Raw genomic sequence first — 13887 nt, 5'->3', positions numbered from 1 at the left:
ACTGCTCTCTGGGGCTGGCCCGGACGGCGCCGGGAAGTCCAGGTGCTCTGGGAAGGCGCCGCCGCTGCTGGGGCTGAGGCAGGGCAGGCCGTGCCGCTTTGGGCCCCGGAGGAAGAGTCGGGCACGAGAAGGTCTGCTAACGAGACTCACCGGCGGGGCCTCGGCACAGGGGGTGGCCAGGCAGTGCCCCGCAAGGGAACAGCTCCGCTGAGGACGAATGGCGAATGCATTAGGGACAGAAGAATGAGGGATAACGAGATTAGCGATGAAAACCGTGAAAGCCCGTGTGGCTGGAATAACGGCCGGCCCTGGGGCGGTGAGCGAGGCTGCAAGGGGGCTCCGCAGTCACAACCTGGCACCAGCAGGGCTCTAGGTTGAAAGACACAAAACCCAGTGCTGGGAGGTCGGGAGCCGAAACCACATGTGAGGAGACGGGCAGCGTGTTGACCTGTGGGGTGGACGGGACCACGCTGGGGACCGTGCGCTTAGCTCGAATCTCTCCGTCCTGGGAAGGCACGTCCTGGAACCGAAGGAGATCAGAGGCTGTCCGGGCCATAGACCCTCACACAGACCTCAGTGACGGCAGAAGGTCAGGGTCGGGCAGGGCAGCCTGGGTTCCGAGGCAAAGACAAGCCTGAGAGAGAACCTCACGAGGGAAGCGATGAGTCTTTGATCCATTTCATTTGTGCATGCATTGCGCCCTTTTCCGGTGTGGAGACGTACCGGCTGCCGGCGTCTGAGAGATGCGGTCGCTGTTTCCGCCCAATGTGTCTCTGGTGGGACGGCCTGTGCGTCCACGCCTTCCTTGCACCGGGAGGGGGCTCCGGGCCCCCAAGAGGAATGCTCTCCAGGAGGTGAGTGCATGCTCAAGGAGACACGCGGAGGTAGGAAGTGAGTCCTGGGAGGGCGCGTAGGGGACGGTCCCCGGAGTGTGGCCTTCCACGCCCTTCTGAGCGCCAGCTGCCGGGGCTCCCCCGCATCCAGCCCTGCTCCCAGGCCTCAGACTAGCTCCTGCAGAAAGGAGTGGGGTCTGGTCGGCCTCCTGGATTCCCTGACGCTTTTTGAGCCAGAAAGCCAGAGCTAAACGACATCTGTCCTTGTCCACCACCCAGCAAAGGAACGCACGACCCACTGAGCACGGTCACCAGAAACGTGGTTTCGGGGACCCTGCCCCTTCTCCAAGGCAGGACCGGACCCGCTGTGGGGTCACCGCCACACCTGGGAGGCTGATCTGTCCGGGTAACGGTGTCGAGGTGTCATTCGGTCCTTGTCAGCGTGGCCGTCCTCAGGCTCTCGCTGTGTTTTCCTCCTCCGGGACCGACGCTGTTCCTCCTGGTCACCTCCTCACCGCCTTCCTTCGAGACTCGGCATGTGCCAGCTGAGAACCCACCACGTGCACCTCCCCAGGGCGATCAGTCCCCCAGGAAGGCAGGCTGGCAGCTTTCGGATGGAAACGTCTGACAAGGTAGCAATCCGCCCAGAGACCCAGCCCCGTGCTTCTGCCGGGGTTGAAGGGGTGGGGGGCACCCTCCTCGCAGCCTCCTCTGCCTGGACAGACCTGGGAGGGGCCGGGAGACAGGCAAGGCGGAGCTGAGGGGTCACACTGAAGGAGCAGACCGACCCCCACGCCCAACCTCAGCTGGTGCACGCCCGCGGCCATGGACCGTGGGGAGATCCATGGTCGGGTGGTGGCTGGTCCTTGGTCATAGGCGATGGGAGTGGCGTTCCGAAGGGGCCGACAGGGACCACGGGAGGTTGGCAGGGCCTCTCTTGGGAAGGCTGGGGCTTACGGCCTGTGTGAGGCCCTGGGAGCCCCTGGGCTAGGGCTCAGTCACGCTGGTGGGACCCCACACGCTGGCTAGAAGTGGCCGTGGGCCACGACAGCAGGACATCTGGGCCCCAGGGAGGGTCTACCGCCTAGAGAACCCACTGAGTTCTGAACCGGAACCACCCCCCCCCCCCCCGCCCCAGCCCCCAGGCCAGGGCTCCCGTCTGGAAGTCGAAGGCAGGGAGACAAGAACAGATGCTCCCAATCATTCCAGATGGAAAAGACCTAAGTCCAGCAGGGTCCGCCCTGGTGTCTGCTGCGGGAGCGTCCGTCTTCTCTCCGACACACGGGGCACCTGTCTGTGCTGCTGCCTTCCGCGTGCCTGCTTGCTGGCCTCTCTCTCTCCCTCCCCAGGGAACCTGGAAAACAGCGTTCCTCCTGCCACCGGCCTGGGGGCTGCTGCCTGAGGCTGACGAGGTGACCTGTGGCCGCCGCCCCACTGGAGTTTGCGTGTCTGGCTCTGCCCCCCACAGCCGGTGGGCGCCTGGGCGTGGTTTGCTCCCCCAGCCTTGCTGTGACGGCACAAGCGTCCGCTCTGGCCCCTCCCTGCACACCGGAGCAGGGCCCTGACCCCCCGGGGTGCATCCGCATCTCAGCGCCGTGCCTTCTCCTCCTCTCAAAGCTGGGTTCCCGGAACGGCCCCCACCCCCAGAAGGCCTTCAGGAGCCGGGCAGGCCCGAGTGGGATTGAGGGTTTGGGTCTGGCCCTGCCAACTGCATAACCAGCAGTTTGACACCTGGTCCTTCTGACCCTTTGTTTCTCATCCATCCTGCAGCTCATCCTGGGACCGGCGACCCCAAGTCTCTGCTCGCACCTCTCTGTGGGGTCCGGGACCCTCCACCCACCACCCCTGTCCCCGGAGCACAGCAGCCTGGCCAGCCCCGTGCTGTGGCCCGTCCTGACCGGGACCATTATCTGCACTACCTCCCCCGAGCTGGAGTGATGGCCTCACACACTCGGGCCCTGCTCGGCCTCTCTGGACGCACTGTGCCGCCCTCTGGAGGTGGGGAGCCCGCCTGCCGGACTTGCGGCCGGGTGTCCCCTCGAGGCACCCGCCCGCTCTTATCCCTTCCCGAGCCTGTCCCGCCTGACTACAACGACCTCACGATGCTCCAAGGAGACGCTTCATGCCAACCACGAGAAGGAACGGCAATGTTTGCCCAACGCCACCGCCCAGCGGGCCTCCCCTGCCCACGGCCCTGCCTGCCCTCCACAAGCATCTCCTCCCACGGCGTAGGTCACTGGCCGTTCACTCCGGGCGCCAGGCCAGGGGACATGGAAGTGTTCCACGCAGTAGCTCGCGTGGGCTTAGAAACAGTAAAACCAGGGATTGAGCTTGCGGGGCCAGCACGGCCGGCGGCCGGAAACCTGGGCTCCGACTCAAGATAAACAGTGTGTCTGCGTGTTTCCCGCAGCTCTGGAGGAGACTGGGTTCGAACACTTGGGAGGCTTGCCTTGGCAACACGGCCCAATCCTATTTATTCTGCGCCTCGAATAGTTAAATTGCAGTGTTAAAACTGTTAGCAATTCCAACTCTCCCGACTATCATTTCCCAGCGCGAGACAAGTGGCTGATTGACGTGTGGATATGGAAAAACGTATTTGGAGGCGGAGCAAGTGCAGCGGGACACCCAGGACAGAAGAGACATTACCCTAATGAGGCCCCGCCCACTCCCGCCCGCCCCCGCCCGCCCCCGCCCGCCATGCCGCCCCAGCCGCTCGCCCTCCGCGGGAGCTGGGGAACGTCCAGACCATCGGCCCGGCCGCTCATCAGTATCGCTTCAGAGCAGAGGGGCTGCGCCGCTGGGGAGAGCGCAAATATCTCCTCAAAACGGAGACGACGCGGCTGGGCTTGGAGAAGCGGACGGTGCGGGCGGGAATCTCGGGAGACATCACTGCAGCGGGAAGGGACTTCGCACCCGGTTTCCGGGTGCCTGCGGGGCTGCCCAGGCCAGAGCACGCGCAAGTGCGTGTGCATGTGTGCGTGCGTGTGCGCGCACGTGAGCACGGGTGGGTGCAGGCAAGCGCATGCGTGAGTGCGTGTGGCGCGTGTGAGTGAGTGTGCAGGAGACGGCGCATGTCCACGTGTGCAAGCACAACGGAACGCGTGTGCTTCTGTGTCCGTGGGAGCACGTGTGCACATATGCGTGTGCGTGGCATGTCTATGCGTGAGCGTGTGTGGGTGTGAGCAAACATGTGTCAGCCTGTGTGTGACGTGTGGGTGTGTGCAAGGGGTGTGGGCACGGTGTCAGGCGCGTGCAGGAACACGGGCACATACGCATGCAGGGAGTGCATGTGCTCACACGTGTGTGTCTTCCACGAGGCGGTAGAGCTGAGGAATCCACTGAGTCGTGAGGTCCCCAGAGCGACAGTCACTGTGCGTCTCAGCTGGTGTCCCCCTTCCCCTCGGATCCTCCGCGTTCTTCTGTTTACCGTGAGCCGCAGCAGAAAGCTGTGTGTTTGGTGTAGCTGTCCCCGCTTGGCTTTCTGGCTACCAAATATTTGATCATTTCTATTCCAAAATGAGTTGGGCAACATTAATTCACAGATGCTATTTGCAACAGATAATTAAATCTTAACAGAGAGACAGAATGGCATTTCAAAACAATCGCAGTGATGCTTGAAAAGAAATCTTTTTCCATTTTGCAGCATGATAAAAAGTCACTATGTGGACTATGAATTGATCAGGAGGCGGAACGGGAAGGAGCGTAACAGACCGGAGCGGAGGAGTGAGCCGTGGACTACAGAGCACGGCTCGTGCCCCGGGGCCCGCTCCTGGAGCGGTGGCACCCGGGGACGCATGCCCCAGTCTGCTCGCCCCTGGGAAGCACAGTCACGGGGTGGTCATCCCATGCCAACAAGGGCACGGCCTGGTGACATGAGACCGACTCTGTTAGCGGAAGAGGAGAGTGTATCAAACAGGAACATTAGCCCATCCACACGGCATTACCAGTTTGTTTTTTTATCTAAAGCAAGAAAAAGAAAATGGCTAAAGTCCCTGCCATCCATCAGTGCAAGTGACCCTCTGAGCCTTTCCCTCTGACTCAACAGGAAACAGACCCTCTGACACGAGCCGGCAAGAGGGCCGTGGAAGGGAGACCCAGCCGCGCCGACTCGCCACTCTACGGTAACTGCCAGTTTCAGGGTCCGTATCGGGCGATCTTAGCAGCCAGCTGCCTGTCCTCCGGGACGTGCTTCGCGTCTCCAAAACCAGGGCTGCGCGTCAGGGAACGTTGACCGATGAACAGGAAACAGGACGAGCAGTATTCTCTCCTTTGATTCCGAACCGCCGTCTGCCACTATTAGCGCCCAGGCCTCCGCGTCTGTCTGGGCGCCCCACCTGATGCACTGTCCATCTGCAACAGACACGACCTCTGTCCCCAGCCCCTCGCTCAACAGCACGGATGGGGCTTGCACTGTGCACAGGCCCTCCCTGAGCACTCAGACCCCGTCCGTGCAGAGCAAAGCATCCATCCTTCATGGGCCGGGAGCCTGAATGGGTGCGGACGGGAAGAGGCAGAACTGAAAGTACATTCTCTGTGTTTTGCCTTCTCTGTTGGGTCAGGAGCGCACGTCTGCTAGAGCGGGTCTCAGCTGTAGGGGATTTAAGGAGGCTGCGGCGTGGGCGACCGGATCCTGTGCACTGTGCTCCAGCAGACCTTGTGCATGGGTGAGCCGCTCCAGACATGGCCTTCTCTGTTCAGAAGTGCTGGGCCGATCTGTTTATGCCTCTGTCCACCTCTGTGAAGGGTCGGGCGGGCTGTAGGCCAACAGAGCTGACCCATCTCCCCTCTCCCCTGGGGACCAAGTGGCCCTGTGGGCGTCACCTCCTGAGGACAGCAAACTGGAACACGGGTGAGCCAGCTCCCTCCAGCGTCCCACACGAGCCGACCAGGTGTTTGCCTGTGAGGGGGTTTGGGGCGTGTGCTCTCCTAGGGCCCCAATGCCGGCCGCCTCCTTGCCGCCTCCCTTCCGAGTCCTTTCTCACGCAAAACCATGTTGCCCTCAGCCACCGCAGAGCACGTGCAGTCCCGGCTTCCGCCAGCAATGCCCACCTGCCTGCCTCCTCACCAAGGTTCTAGGTCTTCCTCCGTGTTGCACACACAGTGGCCCTCCTGCCCACCCCCTCCTCCCTGATCCCACCGCCCAGAAGCCCTCTCCAGTTGCACGCTTCCTCCTGACTGCTCACCATAACAGGTCGGGGCAACTCAGCTGGGGGACAGCTGCTGTCCACTCCCCGGGGTGAAGACTGTCTGCTCTGTGGGTCACCTGCCCTCCCCTCCCCCCATCCCCCTACTGGCCCCAGGGGGGTGGAGGGCAGGAGTCCCATCCGCATTTCTGTGGCCCCTGTCTGCTGCCCCTGAGAGTAGGACCACTCTGGAGACCCTAGGACACCCGAAATCCCTGCAAGGCGCTCTCCAGTGAGCCGAGCCCCACGCATGCGCGGCCATGAGAGCTGCAGCGACACAGCCGCTCCCGCGCGGGACCCAGACACACCCAGAGAGCATCTTGGAGAACGAGTGAGGGACAATTGCTAACGTAGCGTGATCCGGCCCTGGGCGCCTCCGCGCAGCCCCTGGCGGTTCTCGGGCTCCTCTCTGTGACCCCCGGACCTGACAGAGATAGCTTATCATCCCCGCAGCTCGGTTTTGTCTCTGCTGCGCGAAGAATACATTAAGTTGCCTTTGAAATCTTTATCCTGCTACTATCTGCATGCATTAGCATATTTTATGATTTAAATCTAATTATCAGGGTTTTCCAAGCGATGGAGCTGGAAGTGATCATAGTCGGGCACTTGAACGCAGCCAGAATAAGAAGCAGGAAAAGAGCCAAATTTGATGAAAAGCCACCACACAAGATGCATTGATGCCGGTGAAGATCAGAAATTTAAGGAAGAAATAAAGGCCACCGGCGTGATCATCATTCATGGGAAGCTTCCTGGGTCTGCCTTGGGCTTTCATCGAGCGCGGCACCCAGTCTCCGCAAACAATCCCGGATTCTCCGTCCCCCGCGCAAGACCCTGGTCGGATCGTGACGGTGTCCCAGTTAGAGATGGCCGTTGCTCCCAGACAGCAACGACATAGCCAAGCACGGGGCACTTCTCCTTAAACACGAGGTCTCCTAACAGCAACATTCCAGGGGCGAATTTGTGAAGGGTCCATGAGATACGCTTCAAAGGGACCCAGAAGCCAATGGCCCAGGGGCAATCCCGTCCGTGCCACTGAATTTAATGTTCAGGATATTGGTTTCCTGCCCTAAAAAACGTTCCACATATGGGCCGACTTCAACCCCGAAATGTCTGGTCTCTCAGTCTGGAGGCCGGAAGGTCAGGACGGAGGCGTTGCGGGGCGGGTGGTCTTGTGAGAAGCCGCTTCCGCCGGCCTCGGGGGCCGTGGCTCAGAGAGGGCGCCCTGCTGGGTCGCCAGTCTCCCTTCTGAGGGTGTCCGTCTCTGTGTCAGATGTTCCCTCGAGAAGGACACCGGTAAGGACTGCCGTCTCTGGCCCCCGGTCACCCTCCCAGACCCCATCTCCTGGTCAGCCACGCTCCCAGGCCAGACGGACAGGCCATCCACCTTCAGAGTGGAGCCCTGGAGAGCAGGGCACAGAGCAGCCCCAGGCCTGGGCAGTCCTGGAGCCTCCTGACCTTGCTCCTGTCAAAAAGGATGACCTGTTCCTGTACCCACAGCAGGTTCACCCCATATTAGCCTCGTCTCGGGCTCCTGTCCCTCTCAGGCCACACAGCCTAAGGACAGGACACATAGATACTAGGTCTGTGCCCCCAGGAAGCAGCTGGAAAGAGCCGGCCACCCAACATGGGCTCAGGAGCTCTGACGCGCCCTTCTCACCCATGAGGGCCTCACCGCGCATTTGAACAATTGTGCACATCACGGAAATGGTAACTAGTGCGGCAAATACCCCCGCATGACGGGAAACTCCCACACGTAAGGAACACCAGCACGCATTTAGTCCGTGACCCCGGAGGCAGCCCTGCAAGCCGCCTTCCACATGTCCACACCCACTTGCGGGTGCTGGTGGGCACCTCCTCCCAGCCCTCAGAGGGCATGTGGCCTGAGATCTCGAAGTGTCTGCCCAGTAGAAGGGCCCGACTGAGTCACCGGCCACTGCACACCTCGGGTCCCGGTGCCTTCAATGCCCCCCTCCCTCACCCCGGTCAGAAGTCTCAGCCGCTTCAGCTGACTCGGGTCTTGGCCTGGCTCATGCCGGGCTCTCCACGCAGCCGCGGGCACCCCCAGGTGCCCCCGAACGTTTCTGTGAGGCTCTGCCGATGCACCTGCTGTGGGCGGACCAGCTCCCCGTGCCGGCATTCAGCAGGAGCCCCCTCCCTCCCAGAAGACAGGGCATGCCCCTGGCCTGGTATCACCCTCCAGAGGCATGTGTCTGCCCAAGAACGCCAGGCACCCACTCCTGGCAGGCCCTGGATGACACGCAGGCACCCCCACTCTGAAGGCCTAAGCCCCAAGGTCTGAAGGTCAGTGCCTTCTTGGGGCACTCGGGGGAAGGAGGGGCAGTCTCTGCTTTGAGTGTGTTCCCTGAAGAACCGAGCTCCAAACGATCCCGAGTCGGGAAGGGCACACCCCCCACCCCCGGGTTCTGTTTTTAGCTGCGTGCCTGCCAGCCTCGGAGACTCCATGGTGATGGGAGGCCTAGAAATAGAGCCGAGAGCAACCGCCGCGAAGGCCCGAGCTCTGTGCCCCCGCGTGACGGGAAATGCCTCGAGCTGGAGGCTTCAGAGTCCTTCCCCGCTTACTTCCATCTGCTCTCTCCGATGAGTCTGAAAACAGGCCAGGACGAGCCGCGGCCACAGCATTTCAAGCCAGCCCAAAGGTCAGATGGCTGTAACTGAGGTTTCTGGCCCACCCGAGAGAGCAGAGCGGATGTCCAGGAGGTAATGACTGCTGATGGTCAGGCTGTTCCCCACGCCTCCTGGAAAGGCATGCCGCATGCCCCCTCGGAGGCGGGTGTCCCCCCCTCTGAGGCTGGCAAACCGCTTCGGAGGTCAGCACCACTGCACACTGACCAGGAGCCCCCGAGCAGGGTGGCCCATCGGCTCCCAGGAAGGGGAGCGACTTCGTAAAAGGTGGACTCCTGTGCCATCGGCTGCACAGAAGAGTCGCTGGGGCAGCTCCGAACGTGCCTGCATTTCGTACCCAAGGCTCTGGGAGGCCACCATCCTCAGACAAGGCCACACGCCTGCCAACAAGCACACCCCATACGGAGGGGCCTCCCTGGCGCTCAAGGCGGGTCCTGGGCAGACCGTGAGGCCGACACGTGCAGGGCCACTCGACCACCCCCAGCTCCAAGGCAAAGGCACAGCCCAGCTCTTCCCACACAGCTCGCTCTGCTTTGCTGGGTTCTACTTCGATACTTGGGCTTCCACGATGTGAAACCTGGGGTGCCCGGGGACACAGTCGGTTGAGCGTCCGACTCTTGACTTCAGCTCAGGTCATGATCTCAGGGTCCTGGGATGGAGCTTCACGGCGGGTTCTGTGCCCAGCGGGGAGTCTGCTTGGGATTCTCTCTCCCTACGCCCCCTCCCGCCCCACGCGCCTGCTCTCTCTCAAATCAATAAACCTCAGAACATAAGATTCAAAACCTAAGGAAGAGAGTTGCGCTAAACACGGAATATGATGACTCTCGTGGCACGGTAGGGCTGTCCGGAGAGGCGAGCGCTCGGTCGGAACCGTCCTGAGCCCACACAGGAGGAAACAACAGCTGCTTTCCCCAGACAGGGGTACGAGGAGCGTGACAAGGACAGACGGAGGGGCTCGGCACAGAGCTGACTTCCAGACGTGGCGGAGGTGGATCTCAACCCATGGCTTCCTGCTCTGAAGCCCGGCGTCTTCACCCGAGGCCGGGCCCCAGTCGCTCTGTTTGGCTGAGCCCCACGTACGAAGGTCAAGGGGCCATGGGCTGCCCGGAGCTGGTCGGGGCAGGACAGCAGGGCCTGGCCAGGGCTCCCCCGCCGCCCCGCGGAGAACTGGACGGGCTGCCGTGGAGACTTTGCCGCCCAGCCGGCTCTGCTCTGTGACTTGAGGGATTCCTGCCTCAGTGTGTTCAAATTTTGAACACTGGCTTTTCTTCTTCTTCTTCTTTTTTTTCTTTTTAGGTAGTCTCCATGCCCAGTGCGGGCCTTGAACTCACGACCCTGAGATCAGGACCCGAGATCCAGAGTCGGAGGCTCTACAGACCGAGAGCCGCCCAGTGGCCCGTAACAAACCCTGCTTCAAGAAGGGGAGGGAGGGTGAAGGAAACTAAATATTGTCTTCTTATCCGACCCTTCATTTAAAACCTTTCCCGGAACAATCGCCCCAGTGGGCACAGCTGAAGCGCCCCCGCGCGCAGAGACAGCGGCCTCGGGACAGCGGCCTCCGGGCCTGGGCGGCCGCAGCGGCCAGCAGCGGGGCGGCGGGGCCAAACCAGATGATCACGTTTATGAGCACAATCCAGTGCCTGCACAACCCACTTTTACCTTCTTTTCAAAACCCAGGAATAGAAGTACCCGTCAGTCGGTCCGTTTCCGCGCACGGAGCACCTCCAGGACAGACCCGTAAGGCAATCGCTTCCCACCGCCGGGCAGTGCGACGGATAATGACGGCCGCGGGCCGCATGTTATAATGGGGTTTCACTTCATCTTCCCGCCCCTCCGGGTTTTCCTCCAGTAGTCAGAGCCGTCAGAGCCGCTGGAGAAGCGCAGAGCCCTGGAGAACCCACATGCCGCATTCCAAAAGTCCCGGGGACCGAGCCCGACTTGGCCTCCTTGGCCGTCCCTGCCTCACCTCATTCCGCAGGATGCCAGACCAGTCCCTGGACCGTGGTTTAGGCCGGAGGTGATGCTCTATAATGATGTGAGGCCGTTGGAGTCCTGAGACGGGGTTTGAGGCTGCTTCTCCGGGGATGGTCTTGCAAGCCTGAGTCTCCTCATCTGCAGGATGGCACCCCCATTCCCTGCCTCCACGGTGCACCCACAGGTACCCCCAAACTGCCCAATCAACGGGTTGCGGGGATGACTGCTGCATGGAGCGATGAATGACAAGCTGACGTGATGGACTGCGGCACGGCCCCGGACAATCCGCTCTCATCCCGGCCACTCTGACCATGATGGGACAATAGAGCCGAATCCCGGGGTGACAGGTGGCAAGTTGCCAGCAACGTGACCCTCCGAGGGCCTGGCAGACTTGTGTTTTCTACACATGTCTCAGCAGACGGTGCTTCCCAATGAAAAACAGATGGTCCCGTAATCTGGGCTGGTTTCGCCAGAAAACTAGGGGACTTCCAGGGTAGAATATGAGATCGGTGAATCTAGTAAATTCTGGAAGTGCCGGACAGTGCGAAGAGAACAGAATCATTCCGTTTTAATAACCATGTAACATGTGCTTGTGTTCCCTGCTTTGACAACCCGCGGAGCCTTCCAGAGCACAACGTTCACTTACAAGGAACATAGCAAAAGGGGTCGTGGGAAACATCCAGGACCTGCACAGGGGGGCTTAGCAGACCAGTGACCAGTCAGAAGGTGAGACTTGGGAGGGGTGAGGGAGGGAAGGGGGAGGAGGCGGCCGGGAGGGACGGGAAGGGGGTTCTGGGAGTGCCGACGGGGCGGGAGCGAGGGCGCGGGGGTGTGCTGTGCCTGTGCCGCGAGGCAGGGGGAAACCCGTGTGGCCTCGATCACCGCTCCCTGCGGGGCCCGGTGCCAGATTTGGCGTGGTCACCGCGCACGCTCTGCCAACGCTCCTCTGCACGGGGTTCGAGGTTATCTGCTGGGAGTGTGCGCGCCTGCGAAACACCCGCCGTGAAGTCCCCCGTAAGCGCAGATGGCGGGCCCCTGGGGCCCCTGGGATGATGGGGTACCCACAGGCAGGGACGGCTGTGACCTCCTGACGGCCCCGGCCGAGCCCTGTGGCAGCTTTCTGTACCCCCGCACCCACGGCGATGATCTGTGTCCGAGACAGCCCTCAGGTCATCTCCGCACGGAATCTGAGACTCTTCTTTATCCTGTCCCTTCCTTTCCTTTTCTTCTTCCTTCAGGAGGGAGGGGTGACGGCACGAGTGGGGCTGTGGGGAGGGGCTGCGGGGGAGAGACTCTGCCCCGGGCTCTGTGGCCAGCGTGGACCCGACTCGGGGCTTCATCCCACGCCCCCGAGATCACGACCTGAGCCGAAATCACGAGTCAGGCTCAGTCGCCCGTGCCCCCGGGCGCCCTCCTTTCTTGTTTTTTAGCGAGATGAGTCAGTCTCCCAAGAGAAAGCCCGTGTTGGCAGGACGGGGACGCCGCATCCCGAGACGGTCCCACAGCAGCAGCGGCTCTCCCGGCGCGACCCTCGGGCACTGCGGAAACCCCAGACCCGGCGTGCCGTCCTCCCCATTTCCAGATCACGGCACGGGGCATTCGGCACGTTCCCCGTGAACCGCCCCCACCGTCCGTCTCCAGAACTTTCTCATCTTCCCGACGGACACTCTGTCGCCGTGAAACGGTAACCCCGCGTCTGCCCTTGCCCAGCCCCTGCCGAGCCCCGTTCCACTTTCCGTCTGTGAATTTCTAGCTACTCCCTGTACCCGGCATCTGCCGGCGTCTGTCCCGCGTCTGGCTTCTCTCACGCATGCGGCGTCCTCGCGTCCTAGCGGGTGTCAGGATCCCCTTCCTGTAAGGCTGCGTAACATCCCAGCCGGGCGGCACCCCCACCGCCGCTTTCTTTGTCCGTCTCTTCGCGGGCACCACGTTGTTTCCATCCTTCGGCCGGCGTGAACGACGCCGCTGAGATCCTGGGTGTTTTAATACCTGGCGGATTCCTGCTTTCGGTTACTTTCAGCCCGTGCCCATGGGGGCATCGCTGGATCACAGGGCGAGTCTGGGCTTCATTTCCGGAGGCGCCGTCCTACCGTCTCCCACAGCGACTGCCCCCTCGGGCTCCCACAGCAGCGCACGGGCCTCACCGGCGCTCGCTGTCTCCTGGGTCGGTCCTCTTCGTGGCTGCGAGCGGGGATCTCGCGTGGTTTTTTTGCGCGTTTCCCTCACGGTCAGTGACGTCAAGCGTCTTTTTCACGCGCCCACTGGCCATTTGCACGTCTTCTTCGGAGCGAAGCCTAGCCACGCCCTCTGTGGGCCACCCGAGCTCCTCACGTGTTCCGAGCGTCAGGCCCTCATCAGACACATGATTTGTGCCGATTTCCTCCCCTCTGGGGGTTGCCTTTCCCTCTGTAACAGTGAGTCCTCTGATGCGCGAAGCTTTTAATTTCGATGAAGGCCGACGGATCTGTTTTTTCTCAAGCCGCAGGTAGTTCAGGACCGTGAGGCGAAGCACTCGCCGCTCAGGCTCCACCTGTGGCAAACGCTGTGTGAACCCGAAGCCAGACCGGCTTCGTCTTGGACCCGGGAGGGCCCCTGAGGAGGCGGGTCAGGCAGCGCCGTGACAGCGTCCGGACACACGGCGGCCAGCCCTGGCTCTTCCTGCGTCCGCCGGCCGCACGGCTTCTCCGACAGGACGCACCGGGCCTGTGCGCCACGATGGTGCCCTCGCTGAACCGCTTCCCCTGTCCCGACCCAGGGCTGCCGTAGGTCCGCCACGGACGGATCGCGGTGACTGCCGGCTGTCGAGGGGGTAGCCCGAAGGGACGATTTCTGCCAAACCAAACCACAAGGCGCCGTCTCCACGTGGGGTTTCAATAACACGGCCAGTGAAAGAAAGAGCCTGGGCAGCTGCTAGCAGGCGACCTTTTCCCAAGCTCTGGACCTCGAGGGATCACGTCTCACACCACACCTCCGAGAGCGAAGGCTTCTGAACGGACACCGGAGAGTTACTGCGGGACTGACTTCTGAAAGTCCAGTCTGTGTGCTCGGTCTCAGGTTCTTTCCTGGCACTGAATGTCACCCAGTCCCAGGAAATGTCACGTCACTTAAAGCAGAGGCATATTCAGTACAGGACGCCCACGTCACGGCGGGTCGCTCAGATGATGGGGACAGTGAAACAGTCACAAGAACAGCGGCAGAATTCCCGCCCGCTGGGGCCGCCCCGTCACAGCCAGGAAGCCCGCCACCCATGTGCC

The sequence above is a fragment of the Meles meles genome, chromosome 14 (assembly GCF_922984935.1).
Source record: "Meles meles chromosome 14, mMelMel3.1 paternal haplotype, whole genome shotgun sequence".
NCBI classification, from domain to species: domain Eukaryota; kingdom Metazoa; phylum Chordata; class Mammalia; order Carnivora; family Mustelidae; genus Meles; species Meles meles.
Note: the sequence above shows the minus strand (reverse complement) of the source record.